This window comes from Budorcas taxicolor, chromosome 6, assembly GCF_023091745.1.
Source record: "Budorcas taxicolor isolate Tak-1 chromosome 6, Takin1.1, whole genome shotgun sequence".
In the NCBI taxonomy this organism is placed as follows: Eukaryota; Metazoa; Chordata; class Mammalia; order Artiodactyla; family Bovidae; genus Budorcas; species Budorcas taxicolor.
The window spans coordinates 71,158,479-71,166,530 of NC_068915.1; positions in this window are offsets into that span (position 1 = coordinate 71,158,479).

The following is an 8,052-nucleotide window of genomic DNA, read 5'->3' on the forward strand; positions in this document are numbered from 1 at the left end:
TTTTGAGAATAGTTGGTGGTGTCTTTGAGTCTGATACAGTTCATAAAATTCAGGTTCTCAGTGATGCAGAATGTGGCTGAAATCACATCCACAATGGCCACCCAGCTCCCTTCTGGATTCCTGAACCACAGTTACTCCATTTTTATTTTTTTAACGCATTCTTTTCTTTAAGTTAAATCAGATTAACAGTGTATACCTGATAGGCCATAGAAAGGCTGTTCTGGTGAGCATAAAGTTTAGTTAAATCACAAATAGGCTAGAATGACTTACCCATACCTCAATAAGTGAAAATTTCTCCTATCACATCTCCAATTGCATTTAAGATTGTGTATGTGTGTTTTGTCTCTGACATTCACGTTTACTTCTGTGTCTAGATGTCTAATTTTATTTATTCTGTTTATTTCATTATGTTTCTTAAATATAAAGATTCACAATTTTAATCAACTTGGAAACTTTTTCAAACACTACTTTTTCAAACTTTATCTGTTTTGCATTTTCTCTTTTCTTTCTTTCTGGCGTCCTTGGTTATATGTTAGCTGTCTTTCTTCCACCTTGGTCTTATCTTCTTTCATCCCCATCTTTATCAATTTTTACTGGTTTCTGAGGATCTACCCTAGATTTAGCCACCAGGTTTCTTGTCAGTGATCTCTAGCTAGCTATTCAATCACTTCTTTTCCGTTTCTAAAAGTTCTATTTGGGTCTATAAAACTGGCCTGGTCTTTCCCTAACCGTTCTTTTCTAGGATTTTAATCCCTTCTATTGTGTCTTTGACCACTGCAAACATGTCTATGTTTTTCCGAGTGCAGTCCAATTATCTCCATTTCTTACTGCTCTATATTCCTGACTTCTGTCGCTCATAGTAGATCGTCTCCATGTGAGTTCTATCTCTTTTTAGGAACTCATCTTTAGTGCAAGTTCTTTTCCTTGGAGAATTTCTTCCAAGCGTTTTGGCATCTGCATGTACCAGGCACAAGTATCAAAAGCTTAGACCAATTTTTATATTATTTTCTCAGCTGAGAAAGACAGCTTAAAGATAAGACAGAACTGGTGACCAGGAAATTGAACCTGAAGTAAACACCTAGAAGGCAGACAATTGATATTTTTCCTCCTATCCAAAGCCCAAGTTACTACATACAAGCCTTTTTTCATCTATTTCTGCCAGTGGGTAGATATTTTTTTTCTTAATTCACCTTTATATATTTTCACCATAGAAGGCTACAGAGAAACTTTATACACTATTTAGTGTTAGGTTAGGTTGTAAATAGTAGGAGCAGGCTCCTGCCACAACAAATAGAAAAAAATAGAAACAAAAACAAATATCATATTGTAAGACACTGAAAGGCTGCAGAAACAAAGTCAAGGGAGTTAAATTCCAGACAGCGATAAGTCCTTCCTAGGAAACAGATAGCCATTTCTCTCCTGTCATGCTATCTGTATGAGAGTAAAGGGTAGGGCCAACTTTAATATCTATGGTCCTTTTATAGACACACCCAGGTCACCTCCTCTGCCAAAGACAAGCTAGGCATCTCATCCATAAGATAGTTGCTAATATCACCTCATAAGAGTCATGGTGCTGATTAAACCAGAATGCACTTTTTAAAAAGTCTGCCATATAATAAAAACTATCAACCAATTTGATGGAAATGATATTTGTAAAATACTGTGTTTAACTACTATAGAACATGCTCTTCTCAAGTATACTTAAACATTTACAGAATGCTATGTATGCGAACATAAAGCAAGTCTCAACACATTTCAAAAGATTGAAACCACATAAAAATGTTCACTGACCACAGCAGAATGAAGCCAGAAGTCAGTAACAGAAAGAAAACTGAAGAACTGAGGGAGGAAGTCATAATGGAAATTGGAAAATTTTTTTTTAGCCAAACAATAATGAACAACAATGTATCAGAATTTGTGGGAGACAGCTAAAGCAGTGTTTAGAGGGAAATTGACAGTTTAAATGCTCATTTGGGGAAAAAAGATTTTAAGTAAGATCCAAGTTTCCATCTCAAGAAGTCAAAATAAAATTAACAGTTATGGCCAAGAAATTAGAAACAAGGGAAGAAATACAAGAACAACAACAACAAAAATCAATGAAATAGAAGACAAATATAAAATAGGGACAATAACATATCCAATGGTTCATTCTTTGAAAACATTAATAAAATTAATAAAACACTAGCAAGACGGGTAAAGAAAGAAAATATATATTATCTATATCAGAAAAGAGAGGACATCACTATAGATCCCTGCTGATTTTTTAAAAGGATACAAGATTATTGTAAATAATTAAAATTATTAAATATAATTATTCTGAATAACTATAAAACTTTGAAGAAATGGATGAATTCTTTTCCTAAATTGACACAAAAGTAAATATAACTTTCAGTCCCAAAGAAACTCTAGGCCCAGATGCTATCACTGGTAAACTCTATTAATATTTGATGAATAAGTAAACCATTCTTACACAATTGTTTAGAGGAAGAAGGAACAATTCCCAACTTGTTTTATGAACTAACAGGACACTGGTACCAAAACTTGACAAAGACATTACAAGAAAAGACTTGTAGACCTGTATCCCTCAAGAGAAAAGACATAAGAAAAAATCCTTATCAAAATGTTAACAAATGAAACCCATTATTTATTATTTATTTATATATGCCAAACTGTAACCAGGTGAGACTTACCCCAAGTAAGTAAGGTTAGTATATTTTTCATAAATTGGTGAAATTAATTACATTAAGAGAATACAGGTTGATCCTCGAACACAGGTTTGAACTGCTGGGTCCACTTATACTCAGATTTTTTCAATAGCAAATACTACAGTACAACACAATCTGCAATTGGTTGAATCCTTCAATATGCAGGAACAGCAGATACAGAGGAACCCTGTATACAGATGGGCTGACTATAAATTATCTATTCATGGATTTTCAGCCTCACAGAAAATTAGGGTTAGGGTTGGCATCCCTAAATCCCTGTGTTGTGCAAGGGTCAGGTGTAAATGGAAAGGTTATTGATTATCTCAATAAGGGCTTAAAATTATATAACATTCAGTACCTTTCCTGACTTTTAAAAATGCTAATAAAACTTGAAAAAAAGGGAAGTTTTTCAAACTAACAAAAGGTATTTATGTAAAAATCTACTAATAATATTATATTTGATGATGAAAGACTGACTCCTTTGCCCTGACAACAGGAATGAGACAAGAATGTCTGGCAACAAGGCAAAGATGTTTTCTCTCACCACTTCCATTTCAACATTGTACCGGAGGCTTCACCCAGTGCATAAGGCAGTAAAAACAAGTACGAGCCATCTGGATGAGAAGGGAAAAAGTAAAACTTTTCTTATTCACAGATAATACAAACATAGAAAATTGTAAGGTACCTACAAACTCTTAGAATAACTAAATTTTACCAGGTCAGAAGTTTTTTTATCGTCACTTAATCCTCTTTTGATGATTTTCCTTTCTTTATGTAGATTCAAGTTTCTGACTTACACTGCTTTCCTTCTTTTTAAAGAATTGCTTTAACACTTCTTGCCAGGAAGGTCTACTGGTGACAAATTTTGTCCATTTGTACTTGTCCCAGAAAGTCTTTATTTCCTCTTATTCTTGAAGAATAAGTCTATAAATTATTTGGATTAAATTTTGTGTATGGTATTAAGTAAGGGTCAAGAATATATTTTTTCCTATGTGGATACCCAATAATTTCAGCATTACTTACTGAAAAGCCCTTCTTTTTCTTCATTGTATTGTGAGGCACCTTCATCATAAAACAAGTAACCAATATAAATTGGTCTATTTATGGAATCATTTTTATTTCATAAGTCTATGTATCCTTACACGAGTATTACACTCTTAATTACTATAGTTTTATATTTAGTCTTGAAATAAGATCACTGAAATCCTCTACCTTTTGTCTTCTTCAGTCTTATCTTGGGCTGTTTAAGGTTCTTTGTTTTCCACACACATTTTAGATTCATCTTGTCAATTTCCACAAAACTCTTCCCGGGATTTCAACTGCGGTTATGTTGAATAATTAGAACAATAAAGGAGACATTAGCATCTTAACAACACTAGATTTTCAAAAACAGGAAAATGAGAAACATGATCTATCTCTCCATCTCTCATCTATCTCTCCATTTCTCCATTTCCATTTTTCTCAAGCTCACACAGAACATTTGCTAAACAAACCACATTCTAGGCCATAAAACACCTCTTAACAAAATTTTAAAAATAGGAATCATACATTTGCTCTCAGATACAACAGAATTAATCTAAAAATCAATAACAGAACGATAACTAGAAATTTGCAAAATATGTGGATATTAAAACACTTCTAAATAATACATGGTCAAAATAAAAAATAATACATGGGTCAAAGAAGAACTCTCAAGAGAAATTTTAAATATTTTGAACTAAATGAAAATGAAAACATAATTTATCAAAATTTGTGGGAAGCAGCAAAAAGAGTACTTAGAAGGAATTTTACATCATTGAATGTATATATAGAAGAAAAGAAAGATTTAAAATCAATATCTAAATCCTACCTTAGAGAACTAGAGAAAGAAGAGCAAAGTAAGCACAAAGTAAGCAAAAGAAAAGAAATAATAAGAATTACACTCTTCAACCGAAAGTATCACAATAATTGGCTATAGCCCAAAACAGAGTGTTTTTGGTGTTTAAGAAAAAAAAAAGAATGCTAAACCAAAAAAAAGTGCTTTTTGGTACTAGAAAGAAAAAAAAAAAGAATAAGACTTAGAGCAGAAATAAATGAAATTGAAAATAGGAAAACAACAGCAAAAATTGACAAAATCAAAAGCTGGTTCTTTGAAAAAATTAGGAACACTGATAAGCCTCTGCTAACTACTGCTAAGTCACTTCAGTCGTGTCCAACTGTGTGCGACCCCATAGACGGCAGCCCACCAGGCTCCCCCGGCCCTGGGATTCTCCAGGCAAAAACACTGGAGTGGGTTGCCATTTCTTTCTCCAATGTATGAAAGTGAAAAGTGAAAGGGAAGTCGCTCAGTTGTGCCCGACTCTTCGCGACCCCATGGACTGCAGCCTACCAGGCTCCTCCGTCCATAGGATTTTCCAGGCAAGAGTACTGGAGCAGGGTGCCATCGCCTTCTCCGGATAAGCCTCTAGCCAAGCTAACTAAGAGGAGAGTGAACACAAATTACTAATAGCAAAGAAGGGATGTCACTACAGATCCTATACATCAAAATAAAGATGTATATGGGAGTTGTCTATACTTTCTTCACATTTCTCTATAAACCTAAAATTGCTCCAAAATAAAATTAAGTCTATTAATCAAGAAAAAAACTCTTAGACATATCCTATTGAAGGGCGGGGAGAAGCAGATTATTCTTAACGGATGAGGAATACGGCACCTGGTAACAAAAAGCACTTTTGCTTGAAAAATATATTGAATGAATGAACATGATTTCCAAATAAGACTCCATTCTGAGGTACTGGGGGCTAGGATTTCAACATATAAATTGTTGTGGGACACTATTCAACCCACAACATGAGGGAATGGAATGTAAGGCATAAGGCAAAGCTGGACCTTAGGGCAGGAGAGGCACTGACCTGGAGTAGGAGGTACAAATGTGCTCCCTAAGTTAAGAAATGAATGCATATGGCATTGCATATGGTAGCCAAGGGCAATGGGAAAATATAAATGGAATGTGGGAAGTGGGAGGAGGTTCTGCTTCTGGACTCTCCATTACTCTCCGCTGCCTTTTTGTCTATCCCTGCTTCCAACTACACTGACATAATTACTACACCTATTAAACAAAACACTTCTTGGTCTTGATATTTCATGAAGCAACTCCTCCAATCATTTTATCTTCAAGAGTCCCTTGGCCATCTTTAGCATTCTTGCTGCTGCTGCTGCTGCTAAGTCGCTTGTCGCGTCCGACTCTGTGCGACCCCATAGACAGCAGCCCACCAGGCTCTGCAGCCCCTGGGATTCTCCAGGCAAGAACACTGGAGTGGGTTGCCATTTAGCCCTTCCTACTTCCATATAAATTTTAGAGTAGGCTTCTTAAATTCCAAAAACAGCTGGGGCTTGATTGGACCTACAGTTATTATTCCACACATTGGTTTGAGAAGAATTGTCATTTTAACTATATCGAGTCTTCCAATCTGAGTTTAGTATGTCTCACCTTTTAACTATGTCTTATTTAGTATCATAACACTTTATTTTCTTTTAAGACTTACATACCTTTTATTAGAGTTACTCCTTGACACATAATAGTTTATGCCATTGAAATGTTATCTTTAAAACATTTATTTTGTTTTTTTGCTCAGAAATAGAAAAGTTCAATATTTAGAAACTGATTTTTGTATCCAACCTTACCAAACCCTATTAGTTCTAATATCTGCTGACTCTATTGGAGTTTCATCATCAAATAATGACAGCTCCTTTCTTACACTGTAATCTGTAGACCTTTTCTTTCTTTTTCTTATTTATTGAGCTGGCTAAGGGCTTCAGGAAAGCACTGACTCCAAAGGTGATTGAATTTTAGTTTCATATTTTGAAAGTAGAGCCTACAGGATCTGCTGACAGATCATATTTAGCAAGAGAAGAATCAAGTTTGAGTTCAAGGGTTTTGGCCTAAACAACTGGAAAAACGGCACTGTCATTTACCACAGGCCAAGCCAAAGGTCTGTCGATTATATAGTGCAGGTAATTAAATGAGGAAAGATAAAAACTGACATTTATTGGCAATGATGTCTCTAACAGGCTTTAGCCTGTTTTTCCACTTTTGAAATAACTCCAGTAAGGATTTAAGCATTTATAAATGCTCCCAGTCAGGTTTGACTCAAAGCTTCCTGTTCATCACTGCCCTCTACAGGGGCTTGTGTGAATATGAGCTGTGCACTCTGATTAAAATCCAAACCAGAAAATAAGGGATAATTTTTCCCTCCAGCTTCAATTTTTCTTGTTTCCATGACACACACACACACACACACACACACACACATATCTTGTCTTTGTGATCTTTCATCTGATCAGGTAACTATAAGAGAGTCTCCCACTCAGGAAACTTGGTGCCTGCAATGAACTTCCAGGTAGATTGTCTAGAAAGATGTCCTAGAGAGCCTAGCAGTATTTCTACAGGGTTAATCTAAGAACAAGGGCTTCCCAGGTGGCTCAGTGGTAAAGAATCCACCTGCCAAGTCAGGAGGAGCAGGAGACGTGGGTTCAACCCCTGGGATAGGAAGATTATCTGGAGAAGGAAATGGCAATCCACTCCAGCATTGGGAAATTCCATGGACAGAGGAGCCTGGCGGGCTACACTCCATGGGATTGCAAAGAGCCTGACAAGACTGAAGCGACTTAGCACACATGCCTGCAACCCAAGAAGAGTGAAGAGATAATGAAAAGATGACCCCTGCAGATGAAACACTAGGTCATGAAACAGACCCCACTGTCCCTTCTGGCCATTTTGGTCATCCTTTATCGCATATTTCTCAAGTCACTGGTACAGGCTGCAGTGTCCTTGCACAAAGAAGCAAAACTCCAAGAAGCTGGCACATTTACAATCCAAAGCACTGTTCAGGACACAGTAATCTCCCCACTCGGTTCCCTGATGCTCATTTGACACACACATGCGGTATCACACTCCAGTGTGGGCTGCCACTCCCCTCTCCCACCCCTCTCCTGCCACCCCATCTCAAGAAAGAAGCTCCAAAAAGGCAAGGACATTATCCTGTAAGCCTCTCTGTCCTCAGTGTCCAAAACAATGCCTATCATGTAATAGTTGTTGCTAAGTTGCTAAGTCGTGTCTGACACTTTGCCACCCCCATGGACTGTAGCCCACCAGGATCCTCTGTCCATGGGATTTCCCAGGCAAGAATACTGGAGTGGGTTGCCATTCCCTTTTCCAGGGGATCTTCCCAACACAGGAATCAAACCCAGGTCTCCTGCATTTCAGGTGGATTCTTTACCAGCTGAACCAGAAGGGAAGCCCAAGAATAATGGAGTGGGTAGCCAATCCCTTCTTCAGCGGATCTTCCCGACCCAGGATCAAACCAGG